General features: G+C 40.9%; 1 pseudogene; it reads right to left on the reverse strand.

Moving 5' to 3' along the window:
- Positions 1–674: 674 nt before the first annotated feature.
- On the reverse strand, positions 675–23,956 carry LOC133131615 (uncharacterized; annotated as a pseudogene).
- Positions 23,957–23,966: the final 10 nt, after the last annotated feature.

Genomic DNA, 23,966 nt, shown 5'->3' on the forward strand with positions numbered 1-23,966 from the left:
TTTTCAGCCACCATGACACCTTCTCCTTGGACTCCCACACAGAGCTGCCTGCTTCAGAGGGGGCTGAAGTCCGTCCACCCACTGTAACGCAACACCATCAACAAGCTCTGTTACACTCAAACTCATCTGCATTATATTCTGTTACATTTTTATTTTCAGTGACTGCTGCAAAAAGTTATTTTTGGTTCACATAATTGAGATTTGAGTTCATGATGTGATTTAAGATCATTATGTAGTTTATGGGTGTGTTACTCATTCATAAGCATACTGTATGTTAAATTAATCCAGATTAGAAAATGTATGTTTATGTTTTTCCAGATGGTTATTAAATACTTAAAATCAATAAAATGTTTTTAAAGGAGTACTTTAGTATACAAAATATAAAGCATTAAGTATAAACTTGTGTACAGCATTATATTAACTGTTTGAAAGAGTGTAGAAGCTTTTCAACATATATTAAAATTGTTACCTGGACAATACATGATAAATTGATAATTGTAAACTCATTGTATTGTGTATATGGGAGTGTTTGTTTATGGACTTGAAGCTAAACTGTATTTGATGATGAATTAATTCTGTAAGAATATGATGAATAAAACTCACTGAAAGGAGGTACAAACTCATTGCTGCTTCTCCTCTGTCTGAATGGCAGAGTGGATCCTTCTTTCTCTGAGTCAACGACAACCGCTGACATCCTCTCTATCAGGTCCTCCTCTCTTCTTCTCCACTTCTTCTCTTCTTCTCCATTCCTCCTCAAACCTCCTCTTTTTTCCTTTGATGTCTTTTACCTCAGTAAATGAGGCCTGTTTGTCTCTCTCTCCTACAGGGAAGGGAACACCCCCATTTCTGGCAACAATCTCCTCTATCTTCTCCAGCAGCTCTGTGACCTGAGTCCCATCAGCCCTGTTCTCATTGTTGAGAACATGATACCTGTTCCCACATTTCTCTATGAGCTCTTGGAGGGCCCTCCCTTTAGTCTCAATGTGCTGCTCTATGGTTGTGTCTCCCAGCCAGTCCCCCCTGGTGAACAGCACTATAGTGTGTCTCCAGACTCTCTCACTGAGAAGCTCCAGGTGTTCCACCACTGATCTCCTGTGTTCCTCTCTGAATGCTGATCTCACATTAATGACCAGGAAGAGAGCGCAGGGTCCCGGGGGACACAGAGACACACTGCGCACAATCTCCTGTTTATCCAGCTATGTAGTGTACTTCACAGACACCTTCCACCAGCCTGGTGTGTCGACCACAGTGACCTGTCTCCCAGCTACTTCACCCTGTCTCCTCACACACTGTGCAGTTCTTATTCCAGACTCAAATTCCTCTCTGCCCAGGATGGTGTTTCGTGCTGAACTCTTCCCCGTCCCTTTCTCCCCCAACAACACAATCCTCAGCTCTGAGAGATGGTGTTCCCCTCCTGTCAGAGAGAGAGAAAACAATCAGGAGTGTTAACAGACATTCAGCTCTGAATGAGCAACTCTCTGTTTGTTTGGAGTGGTTAGTACTAATAATGAAATTACATCCATGACAGGACATTAGACAGGTGGGCTATGGATTACATCTATAGGCTCCCAGTTGCACAAGAAATCATTTATACGGTTGTTTATATGTTGTTTATACAAGTGTCATTCAGTTCAATATATTTTTACTTCCTGAAATGTCAAATCATAAGTCTTTTATTACTGTTATGAGAATATTTTGGAGCTGCTGTGTGGCTCATCCTGCTAAGACTGTGTTCCAGTGTGTGGATGCACCCCACAGTCTGCTGTCAAACCCTGACTGTGCCGAGCACACTGTGGCTGGCAACTCCACAGGGCAGTGTGTAACTGGCAGCTCCACAGGGCAGTGTGTAACTGGCAGCTCCACAGGGCAGTGTGTAACTGGCAGCTCCACAGGGCAGTGTGTAACTGGCAGCAGCAGGGAGAGTTCAGTCAGCAGGATTTTCTGTGTCTCATCACACACTCGCAACTGCCTCTGGTCAACTGAGCGTCTGCAACCTAAACACACTCATGAAATGAGCTGCTCCTACACAACAACTGTGGTGGTTAAAGAAGTTGGTGGCTGGCAGCACACACTTTAAAGAGAGCGAACGCTTCTCTGCACTCTGTTTAATCGAGGTAGTTGTAGTGATGAGACTGGATTATGAATGAAACTGGGAGAAACAAATCAGAGTGAAAATTGTGTTAAGTAATGAGAACAATTTCCTTGGCTGGTGCTTCTTCATGCAGTTATCACAGCAAATATTACACATTTTTATAATCAACAAGTGGGCCTCTAATCAACCAATCACACCTCAGTCTACACCACAATAGAAAGTTAGAAGAAAATAAGGACAGTTTTTTTCAGTCCTGGCACAAATTATAGAAATACTGCATTTAGAATGGTTTTGATAATGAATGCAATACTCAGCAAATAATAAATATGTAATAAATGTAATATCAACATTACAAAATGAAGAAATAATGAGCATTTATGTGAAACAATAATCATTTCACCCTTCTTTGTATTTATGTTGGGATGGATTCATCCATACCCACATGATTGAACAGTCTAATGTAGCTTACTGTTAGAAATGCTACAATCAGCCTGAAGATGTATTTCTATGTCCAGTATATTTGTACATGAAATGATAATATTCATGCAAAAAATGAACCAAATATTTGTTGTTGTTTACTTTCTTTGAAATTACTGATAGTCAAACAATGCCAATACTACTCGTGGTCAAAGAGATAATTGTCTTGGATACATTTTTACAGATGAAAATGGCTTCAAGAAACACAAAGTGAAGAGCTCAAATAAGAGTTCTAAGTGTACTAAACGTCATTAAGCACAGTGTTTCCATATTTTGTGCCACTACTGTGCATCTCTATGGAATAACACTTTTGATTTGTAAAATGGACCTTGACAGAAAATTATTGAACACAGTTATAACTAATCTTAATAATCAATTGTAATTGATCAAAAATAGATTTCAATGAAAATAACCAACCATCAAAAAGGGCTCTGAGAGTCTTCCTCTGTTTCTGAACCTTCATCATCTTCTGTTTCACTTGTTCTTCCACTGCCCTCCTCTTCTCTTCCACCTCCTGTAGGAGCATTCTGTCTATTTCATAGTGAGAGCCTCCATGCCCTGCCATCATCTCCTCCATCTTCTCCAGCAACTCTGTGACCTGAGTCCCATCAGCCCTGTTCGCATTGTTGAGAACATGATACCTGTTCCCACATTTCTCTATGAGCTATTGGAGGGCCCTCCCTTCAGTCTCAATGTGCTGCTCTATGGCTGTGTCTCCCAGCCAGTCTCCCCTGGTGAACAGCACTATAGTGTGTCTCCAGACTCTCTCACTGAGAAGCTCCAGGTGTTCCACCGCTGATCTCCTGTGTTCCTCTCTGAATGCTGAGCTCACATCAATGACCAGGAAGAGAGCACAGGGTCCCGGGGGACACAGAGACACACTGCACACAATCTCCTGTTTATCCAGCTCTGTAGTGTCTTTCACAGACCTCTTCCACCAACCTGGTGTGTCGACCACAGTGACCTGTCTCCCAGCTACTTCACCCTGTCTCTTCACACAGTGTGCAGTTCTTATTCCAGACTCAAACTCCTCTCTGCCCAGGATGGTGTTTCCTGCTGAACTCTTCCCTCTCCCTCTCGCTCCTAGCAGCACAATCTTCAGCTCTGAGAGACGGTGTTCCTCTCCTGTCCGAAAGAGAGAACAATTTACTCCTCATCAGGAGTGTTGACAGACATTCAGCTCTGAGATGAGCAGCTCTCTGTACATTTGGATTGGTGAGTACTAATAATGAAATTACATCCATAACAGGACATTATACAGGTGGGCTATAGGTTACATCTATAGGCTCCCAGTCACGCAACAAATCGTTGTTTATACGTTGTTTATACAAGTGTCATTCAATTCAATACATTTTTACTTCCTGAAATGTCAAATCATAAGTCTTTTATTACTGTTATGAGAATAGTTTGAGAATTACAAATATTCATAAAATAATGGTAAGGCAAAGAGGAAAATCCTTTAAAAAAGGCACTTCTGCTATGGAGCTGCTGTGTGGCTCATCCTGCTAAGACTCTGTTTCAGGGTGTGGATGCTCCCCACAGTCTGCTGTCAAACCCTGACTGTGCAGAGCACACTGTGGCTGGCAGCTCTACAGGGCAGTGTGTAACTGGCAGCAGCAGGGAGAGTTCAGTCAGCACGATTTTCTGTGTCTCATCATGCACTCGCAACTGCCTCTGGTCAACTGAGCGTCTGCAACCTAAACACACTCATGAAATGAGCTGCTCCTACACAACAACTGTGGTGGTTAAAGAAGTTGGTGGCTGGCAGCACACACTTTAAAGAGAGCGAACGCTTCTCTGCACTCTGTTTAATCGAGGTGGTTGTAGTGATGAGACTGGATTAGGAATGAAACTGGGAGAAAAAAATCAGAGTGAAAATTGTGTTAAGTAATGAGAACAATTTCCTTGACTGGTGCTTCATCATGCAGTTATCACAGCAAATATTACACATTTTTGTAATCGACAAGTGGGCCTCTAATCAACCAATCACACATCAGTGCACACCACAATAGAAAGTTAGGAGTTAAAAAGGAAAGTTTTTTTTCTTACAGTACTGGCACTAATTATGGGAACATTGCATTTGGGAAAAAAGTTTTGATAATGAATGCAATATTTTGCTAAACGTTCTCTTTCTCAAATAATATATACTATGCAATGAATGTAATATCAACAAATAATTAGCATTTTTGTGAAACAGCAATCCTTACACCTTTCTATATGTATTAGTTCATACCCACACAATTGAAAAGTCGAATGTATCTTATTGTCGGAAATTTTACAATCAGCCTGAATATGTATTTCTATGTCCAATGTTTTTGTACAGGAATTATCATATTCATGCAAAGAATTAACCACATTTTTTTGGTTGTTTACTTTATTGCTAATTATTGATGGTCAAATAATGCCATTCCAACTCAAGGTCAGGGAGATAACTGTTATGAATACATTTTCACAGATGAAAATGGCTTCAAGAAACACTAAGAGACGAAAGAGCTCATATAAAGGTTCTAAGTGTAATGAATTTCATTAAGCACAGTGTTTCCATAATTCGTGCCATTACTATACATCTCTATGGAATAATACTTTTCATTGGTAAAATAAACCTTAATAGAAAATTATTGAAAACAGTTATGATTCATTGTAATACTCAGCTGCAATTCATCTAAAATTGATTTCAATGAAAATAACTAACCCTCAAAAAGTGCTCTGAGAGTCTTCCTCTGTTTCTGAACCTTCATCATCCTCTGTTTCACTCATTCTTCCACTGCCCTCCTCTTCTCTTCCACCTCCTGTAGGAGCATTCTGTCTATTTCATAGTGAGAGCCTCCATGCCCTGCCATCATCTCCTCCATCTTCTCCAGCAGCTCTGTGACCTGAGTCCCATCAGCCCTGTTCGCATTGTTGAGAACATGATACCTGTTCCCACATTTCTCGATGAGCTCTTGGAGGGCCCTCCCTTCAGTCTCAATGTGCTGCTCTATGGTTGTGTCTCCCAGCCAGTCTCCCCTGGTGAACAGCACTATGGTGTGTCTCCAGAATCTCTCACTGAGAAGCTCCAGGTGTTCCACCACTGACATCCTCTTAGGTTCTCTGAATGCTGATCTCACATCAATGACCAGGAAGAGAGCACAGGGTCCCGGGGGACACAGAGACACACTGCGCACAATCTCCTGTTTAACCAGCTCTGCAGTGTTCTTCACAGGATAAGTACTCCACCAGCCTGGTGTGTCGACCACAGTGACCTGTCTCCCAGCTACTTCATCCTGTCTCTTCACACAGTGTGCAGTTCTTATTCCAGACTCAAACTCCTCTCTGCCCAGGATGGTGTTTCCCGATGAACTCTTCCCACTCCATCTCGCCCCCAGCAGCACAATCCTCAGCTCTGAGAGACGGTGTTCCTCTCCTGTCAGAGAGAGAGAACAATTTACTCCTCATCAGGAGTGTTGACAGACATTCAGCTCTGAGATGAGCAGCTCTCTGTACATTTGGATTGGTGAGTACTAATAATGAAATTACATCCATAACAGGACATTATACAGGTGGGCTATAGGTTACATCTATAGGCTCCCAGTTGTGCAAGAAGTCTTTGTTTATACCACCATGTGTGGTTCAGTTCAATACAATTTTACTGCCTATTTTATTACTGTTATGAGAATATCTTGAGAATAACAAATATTTATGAAATGAATCAGTCACTCCCCTGTCTCCGTGCCCCACTATTCGGGTGTTTAAAGTAGTTCCGAGGTTCAACCTTCCTTCCAATCTTCCATTCCTTACTTCCTGCTTTCTCTCCATTTCATGCTTGCACATAGCACTAATATACTAATCCCAACTAACATAGAAATTGTACAGTACTAATTATACTAACACACTTATATGTTCATCAAACTAACAAACTAACATTCACTAGTTTTGGGTATTTGTAATTTAAATCACTTAACTAACTTAATAACGCATCTCCAGTTTCAATTCTGTTCTGAAACTCCGCCTCCCTATTCTATCACTGATTACTTGCTTAGTTTTAGTCAAGTATTTGCGTCTTTCTCTCCGTATCTCTGCATGTCCTGATTTTGTGCAATTGTCTACTCCCTAGTCCGGAGCCGTTTGTATTACATGTGTGTCTTTGTGAATCCAGTCCGCCTTTTTCATTCCCCCTCGTTATTGTGCTATTTACCCTTTCATGGGTCTCACCTGATGTTTATTTGTTAGACCGCCCTCACTCCCATTCCCCGCCTAGTTTGTCTCATTCCCCTGTGTATTTATACCTGTCCTTTTCAGTTGCACCTTGCTAGTTTGTCTTGTCCTGTTTCTTAGTCCCGTGCCCTTGAATTCCTTTCCCCCAGTTCTAGCCCTCTTGTTTCCTGAGCCCTTGTTTCCTGAGCCCTTGCCCTTCTGTCTGGTTGGTTTTTGTTTTCTGGTTTTTCTTGTTTATGTTCTTGGACTCTTCTTTTGGATCTACCTTTGTACCTTTGCCTTATTTGGACTGACCTCCCTGTTTTTCGATCCTTTTGCATTAAACCTGCCCTTTTTCTGCACCCCTGTTTGCTTTTGGTTCCTCTATTCCCCCAGCATAACAATTGTAATGCAAAGAGGAACATCCTTGATTATCATGCTTTCTCAATTTTGGTAAACATGGCCTTCTAAATAGTTTTCTTATTCTTGAGAAAAAATATGGGATGAAAGAAACATTTTATTGAACTTTTCTTTTTTTTTTTTTTTTTTACATTAGTATTTCTGTACAGTAGGAAGGATCTCACCATCATGAACAATCATTACACCAGCTGCCATATCAGCCCCTCTCTCTTTGTCAAGCCAGGTTCCTGTCAAAGAGAATTAGTTCATTCATTTTCAATTGATGAAATCATATCTGTATTTATTATGTTTCTTGATATTGTGTTGAATATTTCAGACACAAGAAATGTGCCTCATGTCAATAGGCTTGTATCCCTCTTTTGGACTAGATTCATATAGATAGGTGACTTTCTTAGGTTTCAGTTGTAGTGCATGCAGTTGGATGACAGTTGTCTTGTGCCATTTTAGATATTTGATACATTTAGAGAAGCTTCTGGCAATCTGACAGCTTTACAATGAGCTTTAGATGCATCAGCAGGGTTGTGGAAGGAAGGAATTACACTTCAAAACAAAGCTGAACTATCCCTTCAGGTCAGTGTTCAGTGTCTTATCTTGCGCCTTTTTGTCCATGAATTGGTCAAACAAATATGACGGCCATTTTGTAGTTGGAAATAAATATGTACTATCAGACATTTGTCAGTTTTATTGCATACTTGTATTTAGTACATATTTAACAGAATTCAAATTCAGTTAATTGCCACCAAATCATTTAATTAGCCCAATCATTTACATGATCTGCAATCTTTAGCTACATTCCATGGTATAAACAGCAGCTGATAAATGTTCTTGTCTTGAAACATTTTATTGTGGTGTAATTTACTAGTGAAGCAGTCGTGGAGCATATGTCTAATTAGCTGATTGAGCCAGAGTAACTGGAGGCAGCAGAATTCTGCATACACACTGGCCCTCCAGGACTGGAGTTGCCCACCACTGTATTTACTCAGGTCAACACTATAGCCCAGTGGTTCTCAACCTCAGTCTTCCTGCGTATACTGGATTTTGTTCCAACCAGAGTAGAAAAAATAATTTGAACAATCATTTTTCATAGTTGGGCGTTTAGAAGTATTATTTACCCTCTTAAAAGTACAGCAGGTAATTTTGGACTTCTAATGTCATGAGAGGAATTACAGCAACACACACCCTTAAACCACAACACAGTTTATCGCACCCCTTCTCTGGGAATGCGCTGACATTGAAACGCCATTGGCTGTGGCAATTCGAACCAATTTTCAACCAATGAGCTTGAATTATTGTACAGCTATACGATATTTTGGTACAGAGTGCCAGGCTGTCAACTGTATATTTTGAAATGCTAATTTAAGGACTATGAACACAGGCAGAGGGCGAGTCAACATGTCAATGAGCCTTTTTCAATGATAGGAAGCGATTTACAATGATCTTGTAACAATGTTTTAAGACAAAAATCTTACCTATTGTACCTTTAAGCCATGTTATGTCAGTAATAGCTGTGTACATGGGCGGTTCTAACGGGTGGCCAGTGCCACCCCTAAAATCCGATTGGTCACTTCAGTGCCACCCGACAGGTTGTCAGTCTGCTTTTACGAAGACTGTCTTTTCCGTTTTTCTGCTTCCAAATGTGCGTCAAAAGCACTAATCTGATTGGCCACCATATTGGGACGTCATTGGCTGTTTTGCCAGTCAATCAGTTTTTATAAAGGCACCGTTTTTCCCGTTTGCAAGGCTGGAAAATGTACTGCAAAAATCGTGACAGGACGGACAGCTTACATGGTGAATTTTCTTCTAAGTTAAATTTGTAGCATTTAAGCTTTGTTTTACTCTTGTCAGGGTGACAGGTTATAACATTTTGAATGTTATGGTTCAAATATGAATGTTAACGTTTGAATGTTAAGGTTATGGTTGAAATATCATTAAATAACATCAAACGAGCTAGCTAGCTGACGTTAGCTAGTGTTAGCTGACTAGTAGACTGTGAAGTGACTAGCTAACTACTAGTTAGCTAGCTAACGACCGTTAGTCTCGAGAAGAAATAAATTACTTGAATGCTGTGTTTGTTTAAGAAAATATGCCCCCATTGTGTACTACTAGCTAACTAACTTGTCAACTAAATCTATGTAGCCAAATCGCTAATTTATCTAGTTAGTTAGTTGGCGTAACGTTAGTGTTAAATTAGCTAGCTAGCTAGCTGGTCAGATAATAACCGTTAGCTTAGGTTAGCTAGAATGCCAGCGCGTATTATCGACCTGCTACGGGCGATAAACAGCAAAACATATTTACAACTGCCTTTCCACAAAATTAAGCTGTGACATGCCTACAAACAAAACAGCCATTAGGAAAGTTAGTTAGCTTGCAAACCCAGAAGGCTTATTGTCGAGCTGTAATTAATTAATCGTCGCTATTAAGGAATTCCAGGATTCCAGTGTTCTGTTGATATTGTAAATGAGGTCTTAAGGGACGTATTAATATTACGAAATGTATATTACATTTGTTTGTGAACATTAAAATTATGTGGAGCTAAACAACATCCATGTGTCTGACCCCTCTATTGTTTTAATATATTTAAATAAAGCTCATTTTTCTTATGTCCTTGAATGTGTGTTCTCTAGACTAACATGAAGTGACTGGATAAGTACCATGCATCAGAGCTGGTGAGAAAGTGATTTTGGACAAAGCAACAATGTATTATCACTTTCATTTATTAATATGATTAAAATGATGAATTAAGTAAATTTGTTAGATCCATCACCACAAATTATTGAACAGGCGTATTCACAGGAGGTCAGAGCATTATTTATTGTAATAAATCTAAAAAAAAAAAAATATTCATGTTATTCTTCTTCAATTGAAACAAGTCTGTAAAATGGTATTATGTGGGTGTACCGTGGCAGGGATTGCTCTACACCTTGTATTTTGTTCTGCAGAAGTGCATGACTTTAATGGCCTTAAATATGGTCAGTTGAGGTACAGGAAAATCAGACTGTCCAAGTAGAAGCCATATTACAGGCCTACAGGGGAATTAATAAGAGACAGCCTCACAGGTGTTTATTTATTTATTTTTTTAAACCAAGACTTAGTCTTTTTATTGGCAGTGGAAAACAAGTTCAGTATTTTATTGAAAGTCAGCAATAAATAATACTGTGATACAGTTCAAATGTACATAATTTTTGTTACAAGTTCATGAAATTTAAAATGATAAACTGAAGACAATTACAAAAAGACAGTGATATGAATTTCCACAACAAAAATATCTAAAATCACAGAGATAAAGAGCTATTGTACGCGCATGAAGAAAACCACTTCCAAGCTTACATGAGTCTTAGATTTCTCAACATTATGAACCCATATAAATACTGAGAAACCTGTGTTTGATATCAATGGAGCAACATATTCAGAAACGCACCGGAAATCACGATATGAATAAATGGCAACTGCTATACAAATACTGACAGACAAACACGGAATAAATAAAACAGACATAATAAACATAAGGCTTAATTAAAAGACATAATACAATGTGTTCAAAGGTTCTTGAAGGAATTGTGCTGCTGTCTTCAGACTCACCATAGGAAATGAGGCCACAGTGGAATTGGTCCTTAAAACAAAGCCGCGGCATTACAGCGTCTCGTCGCAAGCCTTTCCGACAAGGAAGAGGGAGAAATGGAGTATTCTGGCTCCTGTGGTCGCCAGATGGTTTATTGTCAGAGTACCTGGCAGCCAAGCAATTCGCCCAAGACACGTCTCCGCTGGCTTCCTGAAAAGTTTCCTTTTGGTATCACAATTTTAAAAAGATACGTACGGACTTTGCAGAGGTTTGTGTTGAACACTGGGGGCACGACAACCACTTCATTCATGACCATGGCCCTCAACGTCTCCAGCACGCTCAAGTGCGATGTTACGCAATGTCACTCAGAAATGTGCCAGTTTACTGGAATAGAGAAATTACTATTGACCTTCAAGCTGAACTTTAAAAATCAAAAGCTATATATATATATATATTGTGGTGACCCATGGGGTGAGCGAGGAAGAGAGAGCGAGAATAGTCAATGATGATAGAGAATATCATCATTGCTAATAAATATCCAATCACTGGTTGTGTTATTACAGTTGTTTTGCTTGTACTCAAAGGTGTAGCAGATGCTAATGGTCTTTGTAAATCAGGAACTACACTGTCTAGATAAGACAAGATATCAGATAAGATATCAGCTATCAAATCTCAGATTTAGACATATGATTCCATAATGATGAGGAAAGAACTGGCATCTTTGTGCCATACACTTGGGAACTGAATTCAGATATTTATTCTTTGTTTTATTTGCCATCAAACATTTTCAATTCTCACCAGTTTTTCTGACATGTCAATTCCCTCAAGAGAGTTTTCTCTGTTCAGCTCTTTATAACAATTTATTCTGAAAGAATATACCCCAATTTCTTTTTTCTTTTTTTTGGACTGACTGCGGTATTCAAGTCTGCACATTGAAAAGTGGAGAGGTAGAAATATGAAGGGAGTTTCATTTAGCATATCGGTGCATGGAATCTGTGTTTTGAGCTCTGAATCATAAACAGAAATATTTATCTCTTCCCAAGCTAACAGCCTAATTAGTGTGAGCCCAGAGTGATAATGAATGTGTGTGTGGTGCTCTGATCTTTTTATCACTGTAACTGAATGAGTGTGTGGTGTAAACAGGTGACCCACACAACACGTATGGCCTCCCTCATTTGAACAGTGCTACTTTGGCATCACATTCACAGCTATCCCGGTTAGGGTGGCGACAGACCAGAGTTGGGTGTGGTGTGTGTGTGTGTGTGTGGTTGTGTGTGTGGTGTGTGTGAATGTGTGTCTGTAAGGGAGGCTGTGTGTGGGTGTGCGTGTGGTGTGTGTGTAAGTGAGGGTGTGTGTGTCTGTGGTGTGTGTGTGTGTGTGTGAGTGTGTGTGTATGTGAGTGTGTGTGTGTGTGTGTGTGTGTGTGTGTGTGGTGTGCATGTGTGTGTGTGTGAGTGAGTGTGTGGTGTGTGTGTGTGGTATGTCTTTGTGAGTGTGTGTGTGGTGTGTGTGTGGTGTGCATGTGTGTGTGTGTGTGAGTGAGTGTGTGGTGTGTGTGTGTGTGTTTGCAGTGTGTGTGAATTGTACATGTGTGTGTAAGGGAGGGTGTGTGTATGTGTTATGTGAGTGTGAGTGCGTGTGTTTGTGTGTGTGAGTGTGTGTGATGTGTGTGTAAGGGAGGGTGTGTGTGTGTGATGTGTGTTGTGTGTGCGAGTGTGTGTGTGTGTGTGTGCATGGGTGTGTGTGTGTGTGTGTGGTGTGTGTGTGTGTGTGTCCATATGCGAATGTCAGTGTGCATTTGTGTGTGTGTGGTGTGTGTGTGAGTGTGGTGTGTGTGATGTGTGTGTGTGTGTGATGCATGTGTGTGTAAGGGAGGGTGTAAAGCGCTTAAGAGTCCTCTCTGCCAGCAGGGTGTTGTGTTGGGTTCACACCTCGGACCACCACGAAGCTGCTGCTCACGAATATGCACACACATATGCACACACTCACACATTCTGTCGTGAGCCACGGACCCCTTGCCGAGCTCAGACCTCACGTTCCCACGAGCAGTACCTCACAATGAGGTGTCTCGGGGACGAACTCAAGTACTCCGAACGTCCTGGAGCCCTGGTAAGTTCTACTGAACTTCCAGCCCAGTCTCGAAGTGAAGGGTGTGATGCAAATCTGGTAATCGATGTCCTGTATTCAATGTATTCCTCTAAAGACTCTTTATCACATATGATTATAGTAAGATATACTTTATTATAATCAATCAAAAGAATAGAGTTATACAGATTACAGTGTACATATCATCTTTTGCAGTTTGCTAATCACATGCAAGTTACATATACCCCTCTTAGCTCTTTCTAAATTACCTTTCCACCACGATGTTTAAAAATCAAGGTACACCCCTCCAATATCCATCCTCCTCTTTGGCCTTTACCTTATCTTATGGCTCCCCCTTCACGGAGATAAAAGCTACTGAACTTCCATTAATACAATGGGTACGAACACCCCTAAAGTCTACTACTTATTTATATCGTATATAGTATCTTTCTAAAAAATAAAAGACATAAAAATAAAAGGAAACTTATAATGTATTACTTCTATGTATTACTTTTCCTACTTCTACAAGTAATATAGATTATAATTACCACTCATGCCCTAAATATAGCCATCTCGTTTTCTGCGGGATTTGATCCCTCCTCCTTGCTGTTGATGAGCTCTTTGAACAGCTGCATTGGTTTGGGAATCTGGGACAGGATCAGGACCCAGACTTTCGAAAGACGTGACTTTGCACTTCGTACTTCTCCTGCCTGTTGTCTGGGATGTGCACTGGTATTTCTTCGAACACGTCGGGGGTTTTGCAGTGCAGCCGCAGCATATGCCTCTCCTCACTGACACTGAGGTTAGGGGGGGAGGCTTCAGGTTCTTGTGTGGGTCCAGCAGGAAGGTGTTCTGTAGCGTGGAGGAACCCCGCGTCCCGTCTGTTGGCCTCCAGGTGCAGTTCACGGCTCCAAGCATGTTGTAAAAGCCCTTTAACTCTTTCACCAGCTTTTCTGTATGATGAGGGATGCGCGTGAACACCTCTTCGACATCAGTCCTGCTGTCACAACTCTTGGGCTGAGTCCGCACCGCGTACGTCACTCCTCTCTCCATATCCATATCCTGGAGTGGCGCGCAGAGGGAGCGCGCCACTCCAGCTTGACTACAGCTGTCTTGTGTTGCTCTCTCTTCACCAGCTCGTAGATATCTTCTGAAGCCAAATTCTGGGATCCTGCTCTAAGGTCTAAAAGCTTATCCCTTATATATCTTTTTTGCATACAAAAGTGTACCTTTTTTGATAAGAAATGCCCCCATTATGTCAAGCGGGAAGACATTTATCTTTTATATAACCTGTTTTTTAATGATCATATTAATTATTTCTGTTTTTCCAATTGTCATTTTCTCATACCTCAAAAGAACTGTCCCCAATATTTTATTTCATGGGCCCCTCTGGTTTGGGAATTTCCCCCATCTTAATATATGAGTGGAAAAACACTAGCCCTTATGTTGTTTTTAATGAACCTATTCATCACTGGTGTCTGTGTCAGTTTCATAATCTCTCCTTGACTTCCTCCAAACTTTGATTTCATGTAAGCCAGACGTTAAAGCCTGCCACCATCTCAACACCCTCTTCAGGTGCCCCTCTCCGCGGCGCCTTAAGGGATTTACAAAGGACATCCAGCCAATAGCTGAGTGTAAATCATCCGCCATTAATCATTAATTTTCTTTCGGTATTGACATCCCTTCCGTTTTCCTTATTTTTGTTTTTCTTTAGCCAGGCATTGTGCCCCTCCCCTGTAGGGTTGGGGTATTCTCAGTCAGAACTTTAACCTTGCTCCTTAAAACCCTAAATCTAAGTCCCCCGACTTCAGACTCCTCTACTGACAAGTATGGCTGCTCATTCTCTGAACCACATATTTTTCTTCTTACGGGCGTTCTTACTACCACCTCGATGGCGTGTGCGAGGGGTTAACAATGCATTCCTTTCTAACCCATCCCCCGTCAATCTCTCATCAGGGGGGCCTAGGGCCGGGTCCTCGACAATTCGCACACTCATACACACCCACAAGCTCATACATACGCACACACACATACACACACTCACACATAACACACACTCACTCGTGTATGGCATCCAGAGTGAGGTAAACTGACTTGAGGACTGAGCACCTACTTAGTGAGAAACTGACACTGAACTCTGATGCTAGGCCATCCAAGCACCACTGCTGAATTCTTTGAAGAAACAAAAGGGATTGCTTAACTACTAAAGTGAAGTCTTTCTTGTTGGTATCCCGATTTGGTTATTTTTTAGCTGGCCAAACTCATCTAAACAACAACCCCCCAGTTTAGTCATTTAGTGACCGCATACAGTGGGGGGAAGGCAGGCCATTGCTGATTGGTGCAGAGTCAATCACCGTCTGCTTCTGCATACAATGTATCAATATCACCTGCACTGCTGTGAGAAAGAAGCCCACAATATGGCTCCTTAAATCAACTGCCTGCTTGACTGGCTCAATGCTATAGACACGTGCCATTCATTCTGCTGTCCATCACTAAATATTCCACATATATGTGATACATAATTAGATATTATTTTATAGTATGTAAAACTGGCAGCAGGCCAATGCTTTATCACTGCAATTATAGCATAATTTTATGAATACACACGGTAAATGATCTTTAATTTGAATACATATAATTTGTACATAAACTCAATTTAACATAGACCTAGTTATATTTAAATCATAGATTATTTTGTAATAAAAAGATAACTGTGGGAGATTGGTAAAATTTAAAATATGAATTGAGTGAGAGGAGTTTGAATGGGCTATCTGTAATGTGTAGGTAGCTAATTTCTTCCCTACTCACAAAGCAACCTTCCCTCCAAAATAGTAGCCAATCAAATAATCCCTGCATTCCCTCCAAAATACTTTTGTACTTTTGAAACCTGTGCAGGAAAATTTGTATAGCAACAAATGATTGCAAGAGTGGCGATGTCCCATTGGGAACTGTAATGTCGGTCTCAATTTTTTAGTGAACTAACCCGCACAACAATCAAGATTTAATGTCAGTGTTAATTTTCCTGAGTTTTACCCTCCCACCAACTATTATACTGAAGGTAGAACATAAATCTAATCTTTCCCACATTCAATATTTATTTTTTAAGAGATCTGTTGAACCTGCTCAAAGGAGTAACATGGTGGTTGGTCACACTCTCTGGGTTGTAACAAACTAAGAAGTTTGAAGCACTGTTTATGCACACTAAGGGAGGGTAAGTGCACACTTTATAGTTCTGCACAGCTTGTATCCGCTGCTAAATGAATTAGTTTGTATCCGCATGCCTATGAATTAGTTACACATTTGTATGATGTGCTTTCACCACTTTGTGTGGGTAATGCAGTGTTAAATTAGGCAATTTAAAAGCTAGGCTAGTTCCCATTAACATGTCTATAAGGTTGTCCATTATTGTTAGCGTGAAGCTAATCTATACAGCAGTTAAGCTAACTGTACTTCTGTGTTGTTTGGTTACCTGTGATGAATAGCAGGAGTTGTATTTGGTGTTGTATGTGTTGTATGTCATCAGAAAAGCATGGCCAAATATGCAATCTTGGTTAAATTTGACTGTTTGAAGAAGCATACCCTAACAGTCTGTTTAAATACCCCCTGAAAGGTAGATAGTTTGTTTAAGGTGGTATATCTGGGGAGAGATGGTGGAAGGGCAGCAAGGGCGGGTAAACAGGCAACAGGACACAGTTTAGGTGAAGTGATGTGAGAAGCATCTCCAGATCCTATGATATTGGAGGGAGGAGAATGGCCGTGTTAGTCCTCACCTGCAGCTTCAGTCTGCAGGTCTGTATAGGGGTTCTGTTATAGGCTGCACATGTGCAAGGAGTCTTGAGGCTGATTGTGGCCCAGTGTGTCCTCTGCTATATGGATGACATTGTCTCTGGCATTTTACAGAAAGGAGCTGACCATGGCCCTGCATTCCAAATGTGCGTGTGGCTGTCCGTGGTGTGCCTGATTTGCTCATTTATCTCTCCTGCCACCTAAGGGGATCTTAGCATTGAGTCAAAATGTGTAATCACAGAACACAGAAAATGCTTTTCAGGGTATAGGTACAAAAACAGTTTAATTGGTTGAAAACACAAGAGGAGTAAAATTATGGTGGAGAGGGTGACTTGCTTGCTGTGGCTGGTGAAAAGGGGAAGAGCTGTTTCTTTGGAAGTGATGAGTCTCTCTGTATAAGGGCGAGCAAGGGAGGACTGCTGGTCTCGGGCTTGGTCTGTGGTTCATCCACAGACCAACGGACAGACTGAATGCATGAACCAGGATCTTGAAAAGATACTCCGCTGCCCGGTGGAGAAGTCTCCTGCCTCCTGGGTCAAATCACTTCATGGATAGAGTATGCCCATAACTCGCTCCCAGTCTTCTCCTCGGGTCTCCCTTTGCCTGTTCTCTAGGGTACCAGCCACAGCTCTTTCTGGAGGAAGAGAGGGAAGTGCAGGTCCCAGCTGCTGGACTCTTAGTCCGGCATGTGCACCAAGCCTGGAAAAGAGCACCACCCTTCTCCAACATCTGACTGAGACTAAGACGTTTTGCAGACTGCCGCCACAGCCAAGTGTATAGGCAGTGGTATATTGGAATTTTATAACAGCTACAGGGTGTTGTTCTGTGCGCAGGGGAGGGTTGTAACCCCCGTCACTGTGATACAATTACAATATACTGTACCAAGTCTTGAAGTGAGTTATTGACTTAATAAAACAGTTAGCACATATTAATATATACATATTATAGACACAATCCAATTGAAAGTGTTTTTTATTAACAATGTCATTACAAAAATAAATTACAAGAAAATAATGTTGCCACAGATAGTGCTGGACAGTTGCTATGCAACATCAGTTGTTCAGTTTGCAAGCTCTGGCTGCCTGTCATGGCTCGCATCAAATTCAAAACATTGGTGCTAACCTTCCAAGCAGGGGTCTGTCCCAGCTTACCTCCAAAAAATCATCAGACCATACACCCCTGCCAGACCTCTTCGTTCAGCCTCCATAGGCCGCTTGGCACCTCCCTCTCTCCAAACTTCCACAACTACTGTCTGTTCTGGCTCCACGGTGGTGGAACAAACTCCCCGTTGAGGTTAGAATTGTAGAATCTCTTCCCATCTTCAAGCGCAAACTGAAGATGCACCTCTTCAAGCAGCACCTCTCCCTGTCCCTCTCTACCTCCCTGTAAACCAACATTTTTGTCTTTCTGTGATTTACTTGTGTATCAGGATGTTTTAGTTTGGCTAGGTAAGCAGTGTTTGGCTAGTTAAGGGGTTTGTTCATACTTTTGCATGTTGCGGTTTAAAAATAAAATAAAAAATAAAAAATCAAATAGGCCCTGGTCCTTATCTTTGTTATGTAGGTAGTAGTTGAAATTGTACTTCCCTCTAGGGTCTTTCAGTGCACTTATCCCTGGTTATGGGTATGCATTTTCTTGTACGTCGCTCTGGATAAGAGCGTCTGCCAAATGCCATTAATGTAATACCACCTGCAGCACCAGAAGCACTGCAGATGATGGAAAGAGCAGAGAGATGTCTCTCATCCTATAGCCTGTGTGCAAAGTGAGCCATTGTGAAGACCTAGTGCTGCAGTAACCAGGGGAACCCAGCAAGACCAACTACATCCTTCCACAGAAGACTCCCCGTCAGTCAGCTGATGACATACTGTAGCCCAGGTTCAAACCTGCATGTTCCTTTAACTGCTAGCCAGACACACATACAGAGATATGTGATATTGATCTTGTATATGTAGACAATCCACATCACATACATCAGTGATATTTGGTATGTCCATAGCTACATTTTTTTTTAAATGGGCAAAATTTTGGAAAATGACTGGAAATAGGTTATGAAAATAATTGGAAATGTTATATTAGAAACTATGAAAAACAAATGTACATTAAAATGTGTTAGGTTGTCAGAAAACAATTGATGATGAAGTAGTTACACAATGTACCACATGGGGGCAGTGCAGGGCAGTGTTTATGGTGAAGTGTCGCTTTCCTCTTCCAGGGTCCCCATGTCACCCATCTCTGAGTCAGTCACAACAGAACTCTTTGTTCCGTATCCAGATGATGCTGAACTCTCTGGTTTTCCCCTTTTCAGCCACCATGACACCTTCTCCTTGGACTCCCACACAGAGCTGCCTGCTTCAGAGGGGGGTGGAGTCCCTCCACCCACTGTAACACAACACCATCAACAAGCTCTGTTACACTCAAACTCATCTGCATTATATTCTGTTACATTTTTATTTTCAGTGACTGCTGCAAAAAGTTATTTTTGAGTCACATAATTGAGATTTGAGTTCATGATGTGATTTAAGATCATTATGTAGTTTATGGGTATGTTACTCATTCATAAGCATACTGTATGTTAAATTAATCCAGATTAGAAAATGTATGTTTATGTTTCTCCAGATGGTTATTAAATACCTAAAATCAATAAAATGTTTTTAAAGGAGCACTTTAGTATACAAAATATAAAGCATTAAGTATAAACTTGTGTACTGCATTATATTAACTGTTTGAAAGAGTGTAGAAGCTTTTCAACGTATATTAAAATTGTTACCTGGAAAATACATGATAAATTGATAATTGTAAACTCATTGTATTGTGTATATGGGAGTGTTTGTTTGTGGACTTGAAGCTAAACTGTATCTGATGATGAATTAATTCTGTAAGAATATGATGAATAAAACTCACTTAAAGGAGGTACAAACTCATAGCTGCTTCTCCTCTGTCTGAATGGCAGAGTGGATCCTTCTTTCTCTGAGTCAACCACAACCGCTGACATCCTCTCTATCAGCTCCTCCTCTCTTCTTCTCCATTCTTCTTCTCTTCTTCTCCATTCCTCCTCAAACCTCCTCTTTTTTCCCTTGATGTCTTTTACATCAGTAAATGAGGCCTGTTTGCCTCTCTCTCCTACAGAGAAGGGAACACCCCCATTTCTGGCAACAATCTCCTCCATCTTCTCAAGCAGCTCTGTGACCTGAGTCCCATCAGCCCTGTTCTCATTGTTGAGAACATGATACCTGTTCCCACATTTCTCTATGAGCTCTTGGAGGGCCCTCCCTTCAGTCTCAATGTGCTGCTCTATGGCTGTGTCTCCCAGCCAGTCTCCCCTGGTGAACAGCACTATAGTATGTCTCCAGACTCTCTCACTCAGAAGCTCCAGATGTTCCACCACTGATATCCTCTGTGTATCTCTGAATGATGAACCCATATCAATGACCAGGAAGAGAGCACAGGGTCCCGGGGGACACAGAGACACACTGCGCACAATCTCCTGTTTATCCAGCTCTGCAGTGTACTTCACTGGATAAGTACTCAACCAGCCTGGTGTGTCGACCACAGTGACCCGTCTCCCAGCTACTTCACCCTGTCTCTTCACACACTGTGCAGTTCTTATTCCAGACTCAAACTCCTCTCTGCCCAGGATGGTGTTCCCTGCTGAACTCTTCCCCATCCCTTTCTCCCCCAACAACACAATCCTCAGCTCTGAGAGACGGTGTTCCCCTCCTGTCAGAGAGAGAGAAAACAATTTAATCCTCATCAGGAGTAACAGACATTCAGCTCTGAATGAGCAGCTCTCTGTTTGTTTGGAGTGGTTAGTACTAATAATGAAATTACATCCATAACAGGACATTAGACAGGTGGGCTATGGGTTACATCTATAGGCTCCCAGTTGCACAAGAAACCGTTGTTTATACCGTTGAAACGATTGTTTATACGTTGTTTATACAAGTGTTATAAAGTCTTTTATTACTGTTATGAGAATATTTTGGAGCTGCTGTATGGCTCATCCTGCTAAGACTCTGTTCCAGTGTGTGGATGCACCCCACAGTCTGCTGTCAAACCCTGACTGTGCAGAACACACTGTGCCTGACAGCTCCACAGGGCAGTGTGCAACTGGCAGCAGCAGGGAGAGTTCAGTCAGCAGGATTTTCTGTGTCTCATCATGCATTAGCAACTGTCTCTGGTCAACTGAGTTTCTGCAACCTAAACACACTCATGAAATGAGCTGCTCCTACACAACAACTGTGGCAGTAAAAGAAGTTGGCCGCTGGCAGCACACACTTTAAAGAGAGCGAACGCTTCTCTGCACTCTGTTTAATCGAGGTGGTTATAGTGATGAGACTGGATTATGAATGAAACTGGGAGAAAAGAAATCTGAGTGAAAATGATATTAAGTACTGACAACAATTTCCTTGGCTGGTGCTTCATCATGCAGTTATCACAGCAAATATTACACATTTTTGTAATCGACAAGTGGGCCTCTAATCAACCAATCACACCTCAGTGTACACCACAAAAGAAAGTTAGGAGTTAAAAAGGAAAGTTTTTTTTTTCTTACAGTACTGGCACTAATTATTGAAACATTGCATTTGGGAAAAAAGTTTTGATAATGAATGCAATATTTTGCTAAACTTTCTATTTCTGGAATAATATATACTACTAAATGTAATATCAACAATAATCAGCATTTATGTTAAACAGCAATCATTACACCTTTCTTTATGGATTAGTTCATACCCACATCATTGAAAAGTCAAATGTATCTTATTGTTGGAAATTTTACAATCAGCTTGAATATGTATTTCTATGTCTAATATTTTTGTACATGAAATGATCATATTCATGCAAAGAATGAATCTATTTTTTTTGGTTGTTTACTTTATTTCAAATTACTGATGGTCAAACAAAGCCATTACTACTCGAGGTAAAAGAGATAACTGTTATGAATAAATTTTTACAGATGAAAATGGCTTCAAGAAACACAAAGAGAAGAAAGAGCTCAGATAAAGGTTCTAAGTGTAATGAACTTCATTAAGCACAGTGTTTCCATAATTTGTGCCATTACTGTACATCTCTATGGAATAATACTTTTCATTGGTAAAATAGACCTTAATAGAAAATTATTGAACACAGTTCTGATTAACATAATAATCAACTGTAATTAATCTAAAACTGATTTTAATGAAAATAACTAACCCTCATAAAGTGCTCTGAAAGTCTTCCTCTGTTTCTGGACCTTCATCATCCTGTGTTTCACTCGTTCTTCCACTGCCCTCCTCTTCTCTTCCAACTCCTGTAGGAGCATTCTGTCTATTTCATAGTGAGAGCCTCCATGCCCTGCCACCATGTCCTCCATCTTCTCCAGCAGCTCTGTGACCTGAGTCCCATCAGCCCTGTTCTCATTGTTGAGAACATGATACCTGTTCCCACATTTCTCTATGAGCTCTTGGAGGGCCCTCCCTTCAGTCTCAATGTGCTGCTCTATGGTTGTGTCTCCCAGCCAGTCTCCCCTGGTGAACAGCACTATGGTGTGTCTCCAGACTCTCTCACTGAGAAGCTCCAGGTGTTCCACCACTGATCTCCTGTGTTTCTCTGTGAATGCTGAGCTCACATTAATGACCAGGAAGAGAGCACAGGGTCGCGGGGGACACAGAGACACACTGCGCACAATCTCCTGTTTATCCAGCTCTGCAGTGTACTTCACAGACACCTTCCACCAGCCTGGTGTGTCGACCACGGTGACCTGTCTCCCAGCTACTTCACCCTGTCTCTTCACACACTGTGCAGTTCTTATTCCAGACTCGAACTCCTCTCTGCCCAGGATGGTGTTTCCTGCTGAGCTCTTCCCACTCCCTCTCGCCCCCAGCAGCACAATCCTCAGCTCTGAGAGACGGTGTTCCTCTCCTGTCAGAGAGAGAGAAAAATTTACTCCTCATCAGGAGTGTGAACAGACATTCAGCTCTGAGATGAGCAGCTCTCTGTACATTTGGACTGGTGAGTACTAATAATGAAATTACATCCTTAACAGGACATTATACAGGTGGGCTATGGGTTACTTCTATAGACTCCCAGTTGTGCAAGAAATTGTTGTTCATATGGTCAAGTGTCATTCAGTTTAATACATTTTTATTTCCTGAAATGTCGAAACATTATTATAAACATTAACAGTATTTTATTACTGTTATGAGAATATCTTAAGAATTACACATATTCATAAAATTACTGTAATGCAAAAAGGAATATCCTTTAAAAAAAAGGCATTTTTATTATGGGGCTGCTGTGTGGCTCATCCTGCTAAGACTCTGTTCCAGTGTGTGGATGTACCCCACAGTCTGCTGTCAAACCCTGACTGTGCAGAGCAGACTATGGCTGGCAGCTCCACAGGGCAGTGTGTAACTGGCAGCAGCAGGGAGAGTTCAGTCAGCAGGATTTTCTGTCTCTCATCATTCACTAGCAACTGTCTCTGGTCAACCGAGCATCTACAACCTAAACACACTCATGAAATGAGCTGCTCCTACACAACAACTGTGGAAGTAAAAGAAGTTGGTGGCTGGCAGCACACACTTTAAAGAGAGCGAACGCTTCTCTGCACTCTGTTTAATCGAGGTGGTTGTAGTGATGAGACTGGATTATGAATGAAACTGGGAGAAACAAATCTGAGTGAAAATTGTGTTAAGTAATGAGAACAATTTCCTTGGCTGGTGCTTCATCATGCAGTATTCACAGCAAATATTACACATTTTTGTAATTGACAAGTGGGCCTCTAATCAACCAATCACACCTCAGTGTACACCACAATAGAAAGTTAGGAGAAAATAAGGACAGTTTTTTTCAGTCGTGGCACAAATTATAGAAATACTGCATTTAGAATGGTTTTGATAATGAATGCAATACTCAGCAAAAATGTCTCTTTTTGGAATAATAAATATGTAATAAATGTAATATCAACATTACAAAATGAAGAAATAATGAGCATTTATGTGAAACAATAATCATTACACCTTTCTTTGTATTTATGTGGGGATGGATTCATCCATACCCACAGGATTGAACAGTTTAATGTAGCTTACTGTCAGAAATGTTACAATCAGCCTGAATATGTATTTCTATGTCCAGTATATTTGTACATGAAATGATAATATTCATGCAAAGAATGAACCAAATCTTTGTTGTTGTTTACTTTCTTTGAAATTACTGATAGTCAAACAATGCCAATACTACTCGTGGTCAAAGAGATAATTGTCTTGGATACATTTTTACAGATGAAAATGGCTTCAAGAAACACAAAGTGAAGAGCTCAAATAAGAGTTCTAAGTGTACTAAACGTCATTAAGCACAGTGTTTCCATATTTTGTGCCACTACTGTGCATCTCTATGGAA

This window comes from Conger conger, chromosome 6 (genome assembly GCF_963514075.1).
Source record: "Conger conger chromosome 6, fConCon1.1, whole genome shotgun sequence".
Classification (NCBI taxonomy): Eukaryota; Metazoa; Chordata; class Actinopteri; order Anguilliformes; family Congridae; genus Conger; species Conger conger.